Genomic DNA, 19,046 nt, shown 5'->3' with positions numbered 1-19,046 from the left:
AAAAGAAGTTCCTGTAAAATAGTCTAATAGGGGGTATAGGTGTTGTGTTAGTTGTCTCTTCGGAGGTTGCATGGCATGGAGGTTGCCGAAGAGACAACTAACACAACACCTATACCCCCTATTAGACTATTTTACAGGAACTTCTTTTCCACAGCTCATAAAACAGAGGAAAGGGTCCTGAAAGATATTGTTAATAGAAACGTCATCCCTACAGACAAAAATCAGAGGATACAACTGACGATTTACTATAAAACCAGAAAAACGGCCAGCCTACTCATGAGAAACTCTCCAGACACAAAACAGAACGCTTTAAAAGAGACTAACGTCGTCTATGCCTTCAAATGCCCACTTGGGGACTGTAAGCTCCAAAAAACCCAGTATATAGGCAAGACAACAACATCTCTTTCTAGGCGTTTAACGATGCATAAACAACAGGGCTCCATTAAGGAACATATAATCTCTTCCCATAACCAAACCATCGCCAGAGAAATCCTAGTAAACAACACAGAAATCATCGATAGATACAGCGATAGCAGGCGGCTTGACGTTTGCGAGGCACTACACATCAAGAAGTCAACACCAGCAATCAACAGCCAATTATTGCACAACTATATTCTACCCACCTCAAGACTCCGCTCCAATATAGAAGCATCAAGAAATATGGACCAATAGGCTTTCTACAAACACTTCTATTCAATACCCATTGTTTCTGTTCTGTCTTGTGTTGATACTTTTAATACCCTATTAATATCCCCTAGTGTTCTGTCTTGTGTTAATGCCACATCACCCTTCCCACCTCACTCAAATGTAATGCCACATCACCCTTCCCACCTCACTCAAATGTAGATATAAAATCAGGGAAACGCAAGTTCTAAACAGTTGTGTATTTGTGAAGTCTTTGAAAATGTAATAAGTTTTACGAAACGCGCCCGTGTCGCGTCAGACTAGAAATAAAAATGAATTTTGGAGAAGTGATTTTTTATTTACCTCCAACAGTGAAGCGTAATGTACGAAAGATTGAGAAAATTCGTGTTAGAATTATTAATCTTACTTTTTCGGTCATATTTAATAATATATGTCTACAGGAAAGACTGCTACCAATATATATATATATATATATATATATATATATATATGTATATATATATGTGATGGAGAAAAGAAGTGTAGGTGTTCGGCAGTCCTCCCAATGGTTGGTATCAATGCCTATCACATTTAATAAAAAAAAAAAAGATGACTGCGTAGCTGTTGTGTCCTGTGGCAAAGTAAGGCAAGACAAGCAAAACAAATAGTATGAACAATGAAACTTTAATTAAATTTAAAACAAATTATGAATAAGACAATTCCTTGGCTATGTACAGTGCAAACTCAAATGATTAAAAAAATAACATAAAATAATATAGTGGTGACGTTACTCTAAAATGGATAAAGACAAAATGAAATTAACAGGTGCTGAGGATAAAGCGCTGGCTGAGAACATCCACTAATAGACAGAGCGTATATCAGATGGTTGTTTCAGCTTGAGAGTACAGAATATTCTAACTCCAATGGCTGGTACAGGCCCAGACATCAGCTAGGTAGATGGCGCTGAGGTGCAGAAAGGCAGTGGTGCAGACGTCGATTCACCAATCAGAAGCGGGCAGGCTGGAAATGCTAGTTTGGTGATCAGCGACGAGGGAGGGGGGAGGTGGAGAGCAAGTGTGTGATACGTTTGCGCCTGGCAAAACGTATTAGACAAAATATGTACTACACTTGCTTGTAGTATCTAGATGTTGTAGATGTACTGAAGTAACATGACGATTGGAAAGAGCAGGCCAAATCTCTCTTGAAGGAGATTATCGTAACAATATATATATATATATTTTGGTGTATAATGGCAGCAGGTTTTCTTTTAAAAATGTCTCATTGAATATGACCGCATATTCTGTATTTACTATCTTCTGATTTAGGGCTTCTATCTCTCTAACTATTTCTCTAGCTTCAGGGCTTAGCTGAAAGAGTTCTCCAAAACTCATGTTCGTTATTTTAAGGTGAAGAAAAAAGAGAATTACTGTAGAATGCATTACACTTATTTATACAATTTGCACAACGTTTCGAACCTCCATGGTTCATTCTCAAGTGAAAAGAAATTACAGATCTCGTTAAATTTATACCAGTATGGGGTCAGGTGATAAAACAAGTAGAATAAAGGAAAATGCATAAAAGGGGATAAATTGGGGATAAATAGAGGTTTAATGGGGGACGAAGCACATACAAAGATTAATCAGGTGCAATAGGCCTGTTATGTTGAACAGTGTCTTCTGTGTTGGCATCGTTATATTCCGGTCTTGTCCTTACTCTCATGGTGGGTAGAGTAAATAGTTCCGTGATTTGGGTGTTCATTGTAGGTTGTTCTATTCTTATGTAAATTGCTTCAAGAATTTGGAATCTTCTTACATCTTGGGTTTTGTCTATTATACAGGTATTTTTGTTCAACATTTCTCTTGTTAGGGTGATGTCATGGGCTTGTCTCATGTGTTTCCTGGGGGCACCGGATTGAAGATGGCATGTCAAACGCCTTGTTAGCTTGGTCGACGTCATACCTATGTACTTAGATTGAAGGTTACATCCTTCGTGGGGGCAAGTGTACATGTATACAACGCTTGACTGCTGTAGAGGGTTTTCCGTCGGCTTCGGGCTGTTTTTGAAAAGGAGTTCGGAAGTCTACTTGGTTTTGTAGAATATTATCAGGTTTATGTTTTGGTTAGGAGTAATGCTTTTTACTCCTTTACGGATTATTTCTTTCATTATTCTTAACTCTTTTATATGTTCACTGTTAATGGTTGATTTGTACTATAATTTTATTGGAGGTATTGTGGTTTCTGTTATAGGTTCAGGATTATACCAACGGTCCAAGTGTCTTCTTATAGCAGCGTTTATTTCCGCGTTGCTATATCCGTTGTTCACCAATACCTGAGTTACTCTTTCAAACTCTCTACTCACGTTGCTCCATTCAGAGCAGTGGGTAAGCGCTCGACGAATATAGGCATTGAGAACACTGGCTTTGTATCTTTGGAGGCACTCACTTCTACCGTTCAGGCATAATCCTATGTTGGTGGGCTTGGTATATACGTTGGTGCTTAAAGAGGTTCCTGTTTTTGTTATTAGTACATCCAAGAATGGCAGACTGTTATTTTCACTATTTTCCTGTGTAAATCGGAGTACTGACTCTCTCTCTCTCTAGATGGCTTTTTAGATCAATTAGTTCATCTGAGTCTTTTACTATTACGAATATGTCATCTACATAACGGCAATATACAGTTGGTTTTTGTCTGCTATTGAAGACTATCTGCGATGGTTCCCATATAAAAATTAGCAAATAAAATTCCTAAGGGGGAGCCCATTGCTACTCCGTCTATTTGTAAATACATGTTTCCTTGTGGACTGATGAAAGGGGCTTCCTTTGTACATTCTTCGAGAAGACTCTTCAAGTGTGGCTCAGGTATGTCTAATTTGGGGGTGCTCTCATCTCTGTATAGTCTGTCCAGTATCATTCCTATAGTTGTGTCGACTGGGACGTTGGTAAATAGGGATTCGACGTCCATGGGAGCAATGATTCCATCGGGCTGAGTAGATTTGATTAATTCTAGGAAATCTGCTGATGATTGTAGACTATACTTACTTGGAGTGTATGGAGTTAGGAGTTCATTGAGTCTTTTTGCCAGGTGATAGGTTGGAGTTGGTATTTGGCTGATTATAGGGCGTAGTGGGTTACCTGGTTTGTGTGTTTTAACATTGCCATAGGCATATCCTAAGCCATAGTCGCCTTGAAGTTTATTGAAATGCACACTACCTTTCTTTGCGTTGATTGCTGTAATTGTTTTGTTTACTTTCCGCTTAAGGTCTTCCACAGGGTTCCTCGTGATTCGTTGAAATTTGGTGTCATCACTAAGGGTGTCGCTAATTTTGTTCATGTATTCTTGGGTAGGAATCAATACATATGCTGCTGTCTTGTCGGCTTTTCTTATTGTTACGTCTTTCATATATTTTAGTTGTTTTGCTGCTTCTTTGAGTCGTGGGGTTAAGATTGTAGATGAATATGTTCCTCGTTTTTTCCCCGCTTCTGCAAGTAGTTCAGCTTGAAGTGTGTCAGTGGTGATGACTTTTTTGGGGTCTTCTAGCTTATGGATGTCGTCCAGAAGCATTTCGATTTCCAGGCGTTTTTGATGCATCTTTGGTTTAGATATGAATTGACAATTTAGACCAAGATTTAAGAGGTCTCGTTGGTCCTGGGTAAGATCATAAGAAGTCAGGTTAATGTAGCCATCTTTAGGACGAGGGATCTTTAACTGCCCACCGTTTAAGGCTGTTAACTTACGGAGTGTCTTTGTTTCTACACGAGTTTTATGTTGTTGTTTCAGGTTAAATAGTTCACTGTTGATGGTTTGCTTGAGTTGGATAGGGATGTCGTACTGGGTCCATATGTTTAACAGATGCTCAGCTTGCTCTGTAAGGGTTTGGAGGGCTTCCTTCTTCTTGTTTAGTTGATGCTGTATGAGCTCTTGCCTATACCTATAGGTAAACTTTGTATTGCGGACTGCTGGGTCATGTGGGTTTATATTGGTGAATATTGGCAGCAGGTTTTCTTTTAAACATGTCTTATTGAATATGACCGCATATTCTGTATTTACTATCTTCTGATTTAGGGCTTCTATCCCTCTAACTATTTTCTTAGCATCAGGGAAGTGGTTCAAATAGCTTCGGCTATCACTTCCTTATGTCCGGTCGTGATGGTCAAGCGGATTAAGGCGTCCTGTAGATACCAATTGCATTTCTCCTGGTAGTATGGGTTCGAGTCACTTCTGGGGTGAGAGTTTTCAGTCGCATATAGTCCTGGCGACCATTCAGGCTTGTTCGCATTGGGTGTTCCTCACGTATGCCCCAAAGAATGAGGTGATTTTATAAAATGCTATGCCCAAGATTACCATCCGAGTGCCGGCGGGAAAGTGGTTCAAATAGCTTCGGCTATCACTTCCTTATGTTCGGTCATGATGGTCAAGTGGATTAAGGCGTCCTGTATATACCAGTTGTGTTGCTCCTGGCAGTATGGGTTCGAGTCACTTCTGGGGTGTGAGTTTTCTGTCGTATATAGTCCTGGGGACCATTCAGGCTTGTTCGCATATATATATATATATATATATATATATATATATATATATATATATATATATATATATATATATTTATATATATATATATATATATATATATATATATATATATATATATATATAATATTTATGCATATGCGTTTTCTGTTGCATGTATGCCTGGGGACTATTTAGGCTTCTTCGCATTTGTGCTCCTCACGTGTGCCCCAAAGAATGAGGTGATTTGATAAAATACTATGCCCAAGATTACCAATCAGAGTGCCGGCGGGCTGATGGGGAGATAGCGTCGTCTACCATCAGGGAATAGTGTTCCTGCCACTCCTGATGTAAAGTTAATCAGTTTTGACGTTTGTTCCTTGTTTACAAAGGTACCGGTTGATGATATTCTTGATTATCTTGCTCGTGAACTAATGAATCATGTTTTACCTTTGCTGATATTATTGTCAATCTTGTTAAGTTGTGCATTAAAGAATGTAAATTTCCCTTTAATAATGAGTATTATTTACAGACTTTTGGAATGACATTGGGGAATCTTTTATCGCCATTGCTTTCAAACTTGTTCACGGAATTTTTCGAAAAGAAATTTGTTTAAAAAATTACCCCTGGAATCATTCCATGGTTTAGATACGTTGATGATATTTCGTGTATATGGCCTTCAGATGTAAACACAGACGAATTTGTAGCCAAACTTTATGATCAAGTCACCTCTATAAAATTTACTTTTGAGACTGATATTGATAAATGTTTGCCATTCCTAGATGTACTTATTCTTAGGGAAGATTTTTCACTAAAGTTTACTGTCTATAGAAAACCTACGAATAATTTATCGTATGTTCATTATTTTTCAGAGTATAGATACAATGTGAAAAAATAATTTTTTTCATTGTATCTAAGAGCTCTTCGAATTGTGAGTCGAGAATTCTTTGATGAAGAGTTTAAGAATATTGATTCGATTGGTCTCAACCTTTGTTACCCACTGAGTTTTTTGGAAGTTTGCCGTAGCAAAGTACGTCGTACATATTATAATAATATATGCAGAGAAAAAATTCCCCCAAAGAATGTGTTATGTTTACCATATTTCTCTGGGTTTGAAAATATTGTCAATACCTTGAAACTTTTTGTTATACATGTATTGTTTAGTTACGAAAATACTGTTGGTAATCTATTAGTTAGAAATAGCCCTCGTAGTGATAATTGTGTCATTTATAAAATACCTTGTCAAGACTGTAATAAGCTCTATGTTGGGCAAACATCTAAAGATTTAAAATGTAGAATTTCGCAACATAAATAATCTGTAAGACATGGCTAATTGTCTAATGCTTTGTTTGTTCATCTGTCAGAAGATGCTCACCAAACTGATTGGGAGACGGCTTCTTTAATAACGAATTGTAAAAGTACTTGTAACAGAAACATAATTGAATCTGCTTTGATACAGATTACAAAATAGAGTAATTTGAACATTAGCAGTGGTATATAACTTAGATCTATTTTTAATAGATCAATTAAAGGGCGATTTGAGTAGGATCATTGGAACACATTTATCTCACTAATTCATTGTCAATATTTACTATCTTACGCTATTATTATCCATTTTTAGGCCTGTTGGTAGGTATGAATTGGAGCTCCATCGTATGGGCCAATAGGCTTTCTGCAGTTCTTGTGGTGCTCATATTTCTGTCCACCTTATCCCCCATTCATTTATTATTGTACCTCACCTCACTCCTCCATTCTCTCCTGCCTATATATATGTCCAATACTTGACCTTTAAAACCACTCCTTCTGAAGATGTATTAATATACGAAAGTACTTAAGGAAATTCCTATTTCAATTTTCCTCCGTGGTGTGACACTGTCATATATACATACATATATATATGCGAACAAGCCTGAATGGTCCCCAGGACTATATGCAACTGACAACTCACACCCCAGAAGTGACTCGAACCCATACTGCCACGAGCAACGCAACTGGTATGTACAGGACGCCTTAATTCTCTTGACCATCACGACCGAACATAAGAAAGTGATAGCCGAGGCTATTTGAACCACTTCCCCGCCGGCACTCGGATGGTAATCTTGGGCATATTGATCTTGGGCACAGTGAAGACTTTACCTCCTGTTGATTGTGTTTTGGCACTTGTATATTATGATACAAAGAAGATGTTGCTGATCATATACACTCTCATATATGCTGATTTTACCATGATATATGATATATATATATATATATATATATATATATATATATATATATATATATATATATATATATATATATATATTATTAAATATGACCAAAAAAGTAAGATTAATAATTCTAACACGAATTTTCTCAATATTTCTTGTTTCTTTTCACTGTCGATGGTAATTGAAAAATCAATTCTTCAAAATTCATTTTTATTTCTAGTCTGATGCGACACTTTGTGAATGCGTTTCGTAATAACTTATTACATTTTCAAAGACTTTAATTTACACACACACAACTATAACCTGCAAACACTAAACAAGTTCTACTATGCTATAATTTAAACGGCTTTCATTTTATATACCTGCGTTTGAGTGAGGTGATATGTTACAACAGTTTTGGATGAGGTGAAAACGAACTTTCAACATAAGACAGAACACGAAACAATGGGTATAATATTGGGTAAGTTAAAGGGAAGAATGGAAGTAACTGCAAAGGGCCTATTGGCCCATATTCCTTGATGCTTCTATATTGGTGCGGAATCTTGAAGTGGGTAGAATATAGTTGTGCATTGTGCATTATCTGGCTGATGATTGGCCGAAGTGGGTTTCCACTTTGGTTCGAAGTGGGTTTGGAAAGCCACTTCGGCCAGTCATCAGCCAGATACCCACACCCACGTACAGACTGGCGAAGCGACTCAAAGGCTTGCTGACTCCTTATGTCCATTGCGCCTTCAGCCTGAAGTCTCCAAAGGAATTTGTTGACTTACTGCGGGGAACAAGGGCCTCAGGGATAAGAGCCTTGTTGGACGTAGAATCACTGTTTAACAACGTACCTGTGGATGAAACAATCAGGATGATAGCGGACAGAGTGTATCGTGATCCGGCCTGTACTCCTCTTGACATACCAGAAAACATTCTAAGGAAACTACTACAAGCTTGTAGTAAAGAGGCACCCTTCTTGAGCCCAGATGGGCACATGTATAAGCAAGTAGATGGGGTCGCCATGGGTTCTCCCCTAAGTGTCCTGTTTGCGAACTTCTACATGGGTACCATCGAACAAAAGGTCTTAGTCGACATGAACTTGAAACCGGCCATATACTGCAGGAATGTTGACGACATTTTTACACAGGTACCTGATGTTAGACATCTGCAGGAGCTGAAGAAGGCATTTGACCGGAATTCTGTGTTGCGTTTCACTTACGAGATAGAGAAGGATGGGAAGCTGCCCTTTCTAGATGTAACAGTCATGGAAAGGAGCGGAGGTTTCCACACTGCAGTCTACAGTATGGAAACAAACATAGGAATGTGCCTTAATGCCAACAGTGACTGCCCAGACAGGTACAAGAGGAGTGTTGTTAACGCTTTTGTCGACCATGCTCTCAGCCACAGCTCAGGATGGAAGCAAGTCGATGAAGAACTCTGTAGGGTAAGGCAGGTCCTAGTCAACAACGGCTTCTCCAATGGTTTCGTTGAAAACATCATAAGAAGGAAGGTGAAACGCCATGCAACCTCTGAAGAGACAACTAACACAACACCTGTACCACCCTATTAGACTATTTTACAGGAACTTCTTTTCCACAACTCATAAAACGGAAGAAAGGGTCCTGAAAGATATTGTTAATAGGAACGTTATCCCTACAGACAAAAACCAGAAGATACAATTGACGATTTACTATAAAACAAAAAAACGGCCAATCTACTCATGAGAAACTCTCCAGACACAAAACAGAACTCTTTAAAAGAGACCAATGTCGTCTATGCCTTCAAATGCCCACTTGGGGACTGTAAGCCTCAAAGAACTCAGTATATAGGCAAGACAACAACATCTCTTTCCAGGCGATTAACGATGCATAAGCAACAGGGCTCCACTAAGGAACATATAATCTCTTCCCACAACCAGACCATCACCAGAGAAGTCTTAACAAAAAACACAGAAATCATCGATAGATACAGCGATAGCAGGCGGCTTGATATTTGCGAGGCACTACACATCAAGAAGTCAACACCAGCAATCAACAACCAATTAATGCACAACTTTATTCTACCCACTTCAAGACTTCGCACCAATATAGAAGCATCAAGGAATATGGGCCAATAGGTCCTCTGCAGTTACTTCCATTCTTCCCTTTAACTTACCCAATATTATACCCATTGTTTCGTGTTCTGTATTATGTTGAAAGTTCGTTTTCACCTCATCCAAAACTGTTGTAACATATCACCTCACCCAAACGCAGGTATATAAAATGAAAGCCGTTTAAATTATAGCATAGTAGAACTTGTTTAGTGTTTGCAGGTTATAGTTGTGTGTGTGTAAACTAAAGTCTTAGGAAATGTAATATGTTATTACGAAACGCATTCAAAGTGTCGCATCAGATTAGAAATAAAAATGAATTTTGGAGAATTGATTTTTCAATTACCATCGACAGTGAAAAGAAACATAAGAAATATTGAGAAAATTCGTGTTAGAATTATTAATCTTAATTTTTCGGTCATATTTAATAATATATGTTTACAAGAAAGGCTGCTACCAAATTATACTAACATATATATATATATATATATATATATATATATTGGTGTATACTGGCAGCAGGTTTTCTTTCAAACATGTTTCATTGAATATGACCGCATATTCTGTATTAATTATTTTCTGGTTTAGGGCTTCTATCCCTCTAACTATTTTCTTAGCATCAGGGCTTAATTGAAATAGGAGTTCTCCAAAACTCATTTTCGTACTTTTAAGGTGAAGAAAAGAAGTGATTTACTATAGAGTGTATTACACTTATTTGTATAATTTGCACGACGTTTCGAACCTCCATGGTTCATTCTCAAGTGAACAGATCTTACAATACTAGTTGATTTTATACCCGCATTAGGTCAGGTGATAATACAATGAAGGTGAAAACATGGGGGGATACATAAGGGATAAACATAGGGGCTGCAGAAGGCTTATTGGCCCATACGAGGCATCTCCTATCTAAACACAAAGATTAATCCAGTGTAATTGGCCTGTTATGTTGGACATTGTCTTCTGTGTTGGCATCGATATGTTCTTGTCTTGTCCTTACTCTCATGGTGGGTAGAGTAAATAGTTCCGTGATTTGGGTGTTCATGGTAGGTCGCTCTATTCTTATGTGAATTGCCTCAAGAATTTGTAATCTTCTTGAATCTTGGGTTTTGTCTATTATGCAAGTATTCTTGTTCAACATTTCTCTTGTTAGAGTAATGTCATGGGCTTGTCTCATGTGATTCCTAGGGGCACCAGATTGAAGATGGCATGTCAAACGCCTCGTCAGCTTGGTCGACGTCATACCTATGTACTTACATTGAAGGTTACATCCTTCGTGGGGGCAAGTGTACATGTATACAACGCTTGACTGCTGTAGAGGGTTCTCCGTCGGCTTCGGGCTGTTTTTGATAAGGAGTTCGGAAGTCTTCTTGGTTTTGTAGAAAATTATCAGGTTTATGTTTTGGTTAGGAGTAGTGCTTTTTACTCCTTTACGGATTATTTCTTTCATTATTCTTTCCTCTTTTATATGTTCACTGTGCATGGTTGATTTGTAATATAATTTTATTGGGGGTGTTGTGGTTTCTGTTCTAGGTTCTGAATTATACCAACGGTCCAAGTGTCTTCATATAGCAGCGTTTATTTCCGCGTTGCTATATCCGTTGTTCACCAATACATGAGTTACTCTTTCAAACTCTCTACTCACGTTGCTCCATTCAGAGCAGTGGGTAAGCGCTCGACGAATATAAGCATTGAGAACACTGGCTTTGTATCTTTGGAGGCACTCACTTCTACCGTTCAGGCATAATCCTATGTTGGTGGGCTTGGTATATACGTTGGTGCTTAAAGAGGTTCCTGTTTTTGTTATTAGTACATCCAAGAATGGCAGACTGTTATTTTCACTATTTTCCTGTGTAAATCGGAGTACTGACTCTCTCTCTAGATGGCTTTTTAGATCAATTAGTTCATCTGAGTCTTTTACTATTACGAATATGTCATCTACATAACGGCAATATACAGTTGGTTTTTGTCTGCTACTGAAGACTATCTTCGATGGTTCCCATATAAAAATTAGCAAATAAAATTCCTAAGGGGGAGCCCATTGCTACTCCGTCTATTTGTAAATACATGTTTTCTTGTGGACTGATGAAAGGGGCTTCCTTTGTACATTCTTCGAGAAGACTCTTCAAGTGTGGCTCAGGTATGTCTAATTTGGGGGTGCTCTCATCTCTGTATACTCTGTCCAGTATCATTCCTATAGTTGTGTCGACTGGGACGTTGGTAAATAGGGATTCGACGTCCATGGAAGCAATGATTCCATCGGGCTGAGTAGATTTGATTAATTCTAGGAAATCTGCTGATGATTGTAGACTATACTTACTTGGAGTGTATGGAGTTAGGAGTTCATTGAGTCTTTTTGCCAGGTGATAGGTTGGAGTTGGTATTTGGCTGATTATAGGGCGTAGTGGGTTACCTGGTTTGTGTGTCTTAACATTGCCATAGGCATATCCTAAGCCATAGTCGCCTTGAAGTTTATTGAAATGGACACTACCTTTCTTTGCGTTGATTGCTGTAATTGTTTTGTTTACTTTCCGCTTAAGGTCTTCCACAGGGTTCCTCGTGATTCGTTGAAATTTGGTGTCATCACTAAGGGTGTCGCTAATTTTGTTCATGTATTCTTGGGTAGGAATCAATACATATGCTGCTGTCTTGTCGGCTTTTCTTATTGTTACGTCTTTCATATATTTTAGTTGTTTTGCTGCTTCTTTGAGTCGTGGGGTTAAGATTGTAGATGAATATGTTCCTTGTTTTTTCCCCGCTTCTGCAAGTAGTTCAGCCTGAAGTGTGTCAGTGGTGATGACTTTTTTGTTGTCTTCTAGCTTATGGATATCGTCCAGAAGAATTTCGATTTCCAGACGTTTTTGATGCATCTTTGGTTTAGATATGAATTGACAATTTAGACCAAGATTTAAGAGGTCTCGTTGGTCCTGGGTAAGATCATAAGAAGTCAGGTTAATGTAGCCATCTTTAGGACGAGGGATCTTTAACTGCCCACCGTTTAAGGCTGTTAACTTACGGAGTGTCTTTGTTTCTACACGAGTTTTATGTTGTTGTTTCAGGTTAAATAGTTCACTGTTGATGGTTTGCTTGAGTTGGATAGGGATGTCGTACTGGGTCCATTTGTTTAACAGATGCTAAGCTTGCTCTGTAAGGATTTGGAGGGCTTTCTTCTTCTTGTTTAGTTGATGCTGTATGAGCTCTTGCCTATACCTATAGGTAAACTTTGTATTGCGGACTGCTGGGTCATGTGGGTTTATATTGGTGAATATTGGCAGCAGGTTTTCTTTTAAACATGTCTTATTGAATATGACCGCATATTCTGTATTTACTATCTTCTGATTTAGGGCTTCTATCCCTCTAACTATTTTCTTAGCATCAGGGAAGTGGTTCAAATAGCTTCGGCTATCACTTCCTTATGTCCGGTCGTGATGGTCAAGCGGATTAAGGCGTCCTGTAGATACCAATTGCATTTCTCCTGGTAGTATGGGTTCGAGTCACTTCTGGGGTGAGAGTTTTCAGTCGCATATAGTCCTGGCGACCATTCAGGCTTGTTCGCATTGGGTGTTCCTCACGTATGCCCCAAAGAATGAGGTGATTTTATAAAATGCTATGCCCAAGATTACCATCCGAGTGCCGGCGGGGAAGTGGTTCAAATAGCTTCGGCTATCACTTCCTTATGTTCCGTCATGATGGTCAAGTGGATTAACGCGTCCTGTATATGCCAGTTGTGTTGCTCCTGGCAGTATGGGTTCGAGTCACTTCTGGGGTGTGAGTTTTCAGTCGTATATAGTCCTGGGGACCATTCAGGCTTGTTCGCATATATATATATATATATATATATATATATATATATATATATATATATATATATATATATATATATATATATATATATATATATATATGTATATATAATATTTATGCATATGCGTTTTCTGTTGCATGTATGCCTGGGGACTATTTAGGCTTCTTCGCATTTGTGTTCCTCACGTGTGCCCCAAAGAATGAGGTGATTTGATAAAATACTATGCCCAAGATTACCAATCAGAGTGCCGGCGGGCTGATGGGGAGATAGCCTCGTCTACCATCAGGGAATAGTGTTCCTGCCACTCCTGATGTAAAGTTAATCAGTTTTGACGTTTGTTCCTTGTTTACAAAGGTACCGGTTGATGATATTCTTGATTATCTTGCTCGTGAACTAATGAATCATGTTTTACCTTTGCTGATATTATTGTCAATCTTGTTAAGTTGTGCATTAAAGAATGTAAATTTCCCTTTAATAATGAGTATTATTTACAGACTTTTGGAATGACATTGGGGAATCTTTTATCGCCATTGCTTTCAAACTTGTTCACGGAATTTTTCGAAAAGAAATTTGTTTAAAAAATTACCCCTGGAATCATTCCATGGTTTAGATACGTTGATGATATTTCGTGTATATGGCCTTCAGATGTAAACACAGACGAATTTGTAGCCAAACTTTATGATCAAGTCACCTCTATAAAATTTACTTTTGAGACTGATATTGATAAATGTTTGCCATTCCTAGATGTACTTATTCTTAGGGAAGATTTTTCACTAAAGTTTACTGTCTATAGAAAACCTACAAATAATTTATCGTATGTTCATTATTTTTCAGAGTATAGATACAATGTGAAAAAATAATTTTTTTCATTGTATCTAAGAGCTCTTCGAATTGTGAGTCGAGAATTCTTTGATGAAGAGTTTAAGAATATTGATTCGATTGGTCTCAACCTTTGTTACCCACTGAGTTTTTTGGAAGTTTGCCGTAGCAAAGTACGTCGTACATATTATAATAATATATGCAGAGAAAAAATTCCCCCAAAGAATGTGTTATGTTTACCATATTTCTCTGGGTTTGAAAATATTGTCAATACCTTGAAACTTTTTGTTATACATGTATTGTTTAGTTACGAAAATACTGTTGGTAATCTATTAGTTAGAAATAGCCCTCGTAGTGATAATTGTGTCATTTATAAAATACCTTGTCAAGACTGTAATAAGCTCTATGTTGGGCAAACATCTAAAGATTTAAAATGTAGAATTTCGCAACATAAATAATCTGTAAGACATGGCCAATTGTCTAATGCTTTGTTTGTTCATCTGTCAGAAGATGCTCACCAAACTGATTGGGAGACGGCTTCTTTAATAACGAATTGTAAAAGTACTTGTAACAGAAACATAATTGAATCTGCTTTGATACAGATTACAAAATAGAGTAATTTGAACATTAGCAGTGGTATATAACTTAGATCTATTTTTAATAGATCAATTAAAGGGCGATTTGAGTAGGATCATTGGAACACATTTATCTCACTAATTCATTGTCAATATTTACTATCTTACGCTATTATTATCCATTTTTAGGCCTGTTGGTAGGTATGAATTGGAGCTCCATCGTATGGGCCAATAGGCTTTCTGCAGTTCTTGTGGTGCTCATATTTCTGTCCACCTTATCCCCCATTCATTTATTATTGTACCTCACCTCACTCCTCCATTCTCTCCTGCCTATATATATGTCCAATACTTGACCTTTAAAACCACTCCTTCTGAAGATGTATTAATATACGAAAGTACTTAAGGAAATTCCTATTTCAATTTTCCTCCGTGGTGTGACACTGTCATATATACATACATATATATATGCGAACAAGCCTGAATGGTCCCCAGGACTATATGCAACTGACAACTCACACCCCAGAAGTGACTCGAACCCATACTGCCACGAGCAACGCAACTGGTATGTACAGGACGCCTTAATTCTCTTGACCATCACGACCGAACATAAGAAAGTGATAGCCGAGGCTATTTGAACCACTTCCCCGCCGGCACTCGGATGGTAATCTTGGGCATATTGATCTTGGGCACAGTGAAGACTTTACCTCCTGTTGATTGTGTTTTGGCACTTGTATATTATGATACAAAGAAGATGTTGCTGATCATATACACTCTCATATATGCTGATTTTACCATGATATATGATATATATATATATATATATATATATATATATATATATATATATATATATATATATTATTAAATATGACCAAAAAAGTAAGATTAATAATTCTATATTATTATACCCACACCCACGTACAGACTGGCGAAGCGACTCAAAGGCTTGCTGACTCCTTATGTCCATTGCGCCTTCAGCCTGAAGTCTCCAAAGGAATTTGTTGACTTACTGCGGGGAACAAGGGCCTCAGGGATAAGAGCCTTGTTGGACGTAGAATCACTGTTTAACAACGTACCTGTGGATGAAACAATCAGGATGATAGCGGACAGAGTGTATCGTGATCCGGCCTGTACTCCTCTTGACATACCAGAAAACATTCTAAGGAAACTACTACAAGCTTGTAGTAAAGAGGCACCCTTCTTGAGCCCAGATGGGCACATGTATAAGCAAGTAGATGGGGTCGCCATGGGTTCTCCCCTAAGTGTCCTGTTTGCGAACTTCTACATGGGTACCATCGAACAAAAGGTCTTAGTCGACATGAACTTGAAACCGGCCATATACTGCAGGAATGTTGACGACATTTTTACACAGGTACCTGATGTTAGACATCTGCAGGAGCTGAAGAAGGCATTTGACCGGAATTCTGTGTTGCGTTTCACTTACGAGATAGAGAAGGATGGGAAGCTGCCCTTTCTAGATGTAACAGTCATGGAAAGGAGCGGAGGTTTCCACACTGCAGTCTACAGTATGGAAACAAACATAGGAATGTGCCTTAATGCCAACAGTGACTGCCCAGACAGGTACAAGAGGAGTGTTGTTAACGCTTTTGTCGACCATGCTCTCAGCCACAGCTCAGGATGGAAGCAAGTCGATGAAGAACTCTGTAGGGTAAGGCAGGTCCTAGTCAACAACGGCTTCTCCAATGGTTTCGTTGAAAACATCATAAGAAGGAAGGTGAAACGCCATGCAACCTCTGAAGAGACAACTAACACAACACCTGTACCACCCTATTAGACTATTTTACAGGAACTTCTTTTCCACAACTCATAAAACGGAAGAAAGGGTCCTGAAAGATATTGTTAATAGGAACGTTATCCCTACAGACAAAAACCAGAAGATACAATTGACGATTTACTATAAAACAAAAAAACGGCCAACCTACTCATGAGAAACTCTCCAGACACAAAACAGAACTCTTTAAAAGAGACCAATGTCGTCTATGCCTTCAAATGCCCACTTGGGGACTGTAAGCCTCAAAGAACTCAGTATATAGGCAAGACAACAACATCTCTTTCCAGGCGATTAACGATGCATAAGCAACAGGGCTCCACTAAGGAACATATAATCTCTTCCCACAACCAGACCATCACCAGAGAAGTCTTAACAAAAAACACAGAAATCATCGATAGATACAGCGATAGCAGGCGGCTTGATATTTGCGAGGCACTACACATCAAGAAGTCAACACCAGCAATCAACAACCAATTAATGCACAACTTTATTCTACCCACTTCAAGACTTCGCACCAATATAGAAGCATCAAGGAATATGGGCCAATAGGTCCTCTGCAGTTACTTCCATTCTTCCCTTTAACTTACCCAATATTATACCCATTGTTTCGTGTTCTGTATTATGTTGAAAGTTCGTTTTCACCTCATCCAAAACTGTTGTAACATATCACCTCACCCAAACGCAGGTATATAAAATGAAAGCCGTTTAAATTATAGCATAGTAGAACTTGTTTAGTGTTTGCAGGTTATAGTTGTGTGTGTGTAAACTAAAGTCTTAGGAAATGTAATATGTTATTACGAAACGCATTCAAAGTGTCGCATCAGATTAGAAATAAAAATGAATTTTGGAGAATTGATTTTTCAATTACCATCGACAGTGAAAAGAAACATAAGAAATATTGAGAAAATTCGTGTTAGAATTATTAATCTTAATTTTTCGGTCATATTTAATAATATATGTTTACAAGAAAGGCTGCTACCAAATTATACTAACATATATATATATATATATATATATATATATTGGTGTATACTGGCAGCAGGTTTTCTTTCAAACATGTTTCATTGAATATGACCGCATATTCTGTATTAATTATTTTCTGGTTTAGGGCTTCTATCCCTCTAACTATTTTCTTAGCATCAGGGCTTAATTGAAATAGGAGTTCTCCAAAACTCATTTTCGTACTTTTAAGGTGAAGAAAAGAAGTGATTTACTATAGAGTGTATTACACTTATTTGTATAATTTGCACGACGTTTCGAACCTCCATGGTTCATTCTCAAGTGAACAGATCTTACAATACTAGTTGATTTTATACCCGCATTAGGTCAGGTGATAATACAATGAAGGTGAAAACATGGGGGGATACATAAGGGATAAACATAGGGGCTGCAGAAGGCTTATTGGCCCATACGAGGCATCTCCTATCTAAACACAAAGATTAATCCAGTGTAATTGGCCTGTTATGTTGGACATTGTCTTCTGTGTTGGCATCGATATGTTCTTGTCTTGTCCTTACTCTCATGGTGGGTAGAGTAAATAGTTCCGTGATTTGGGTGTTCATGGTAGGTCGCTCTATTCTTATGTGAATTGCCTCAAGAATTTGTAATCTTCTTGAATCTTGGGTTTTGTCTATTATGCAAGTATTCTTGTTCAACATTTCTCTTGTTAGAGTAATGTCATGGGCTTGTCTCATGTGATTCCTAGGGGCACCAGATTGAAGATGGCATGTCAAACGCCTCGTCAGCTTGGTCGACGTCATACCTATGTACTTACATTGAAGGTTACATCCTTCGTGGGGGCAAGTGTACATGTATACAACGCTTGACTGCTGTAGAGGGTTCTCCGTCGGCTTCGGGCTGTTTTTGATAAGGAGTTCGGAAGTCTTCTTGGTTTTGTAGAAAATTATCAGGTTTATGTTTTGGTTAGGAGTAGTGCTTTTTACTCCTTTACGGATTATTTCTTTCATTATTCTTTCCTCTTTTATATGTTCACTGTGCATGGTTGATTTGTAATATAATTTTATTGGGGGTGTTGTGGTTTCTGTTCTAGGTTCTGAATTATACCAACGGTCCAAGTGTCTTCATATAGCAGCGTTTATTTCCGCGTTGCTATATCCGTTGTTCACCAATACATGAGTTACTCTTTCAAACTCTCTACTCACGTTGCTCCATTCAGAGCAGTGGGTAAGCGCTCGACGAATATAAGCATTGAGAACACTGGCTTTGTATCTTTGGAGGCACTCACTTCTACCGTTCAGGCATAATCCTATGTTGGTGGGCTTGGTATATACGTTGGTGCTTAAAGAGGTTCCTGTTTTTGTTATTAGTACATCCAAGAATGGCAGACTGTTATTTTCACTATTTTCCTGTGTAAATCGGAGTACTGACTCTCTCTCTAGATGGCTTTTTAGATCAATTAGTTCATCTGAGTCTTTTACTATTACGAATATGTCATCTACATAACGGCAATATACAGTTGGTTTTTGTCTGCTACTGAAGACTATCTTCGATGGTTCCCATATAAAAATTAGCAAATAAAATTCCTAAGGGGGAGCCCATTGCTACTCCGTCTATTTGTAAATACATGTTTTCTTGTGGACTGATGAAAGGGGCTTCCTTTGTACATTCTTCGAGAAGACTCTTCAAGTGTG

This window comes from Procambarus clarkii, chromosome 8 (assembly GCF_040958095.1).
Source record: "Procambarus clarkii isolate CNS0578487 chromosome 8, FALCON_Pclarkii_2.0, whole genome shotgun sequence".
Lineage (NCBI taxonomy): Eukaryota > Metazoa > Arthropoda > Malacostraca > Decapoda > Cambaridae > Procambarus > Procambarus clarkii.
The sequence above is the reverse complement of the archived record's forward strand: the minus strand, read 5'-3'. Positions refer to the sequence as shown.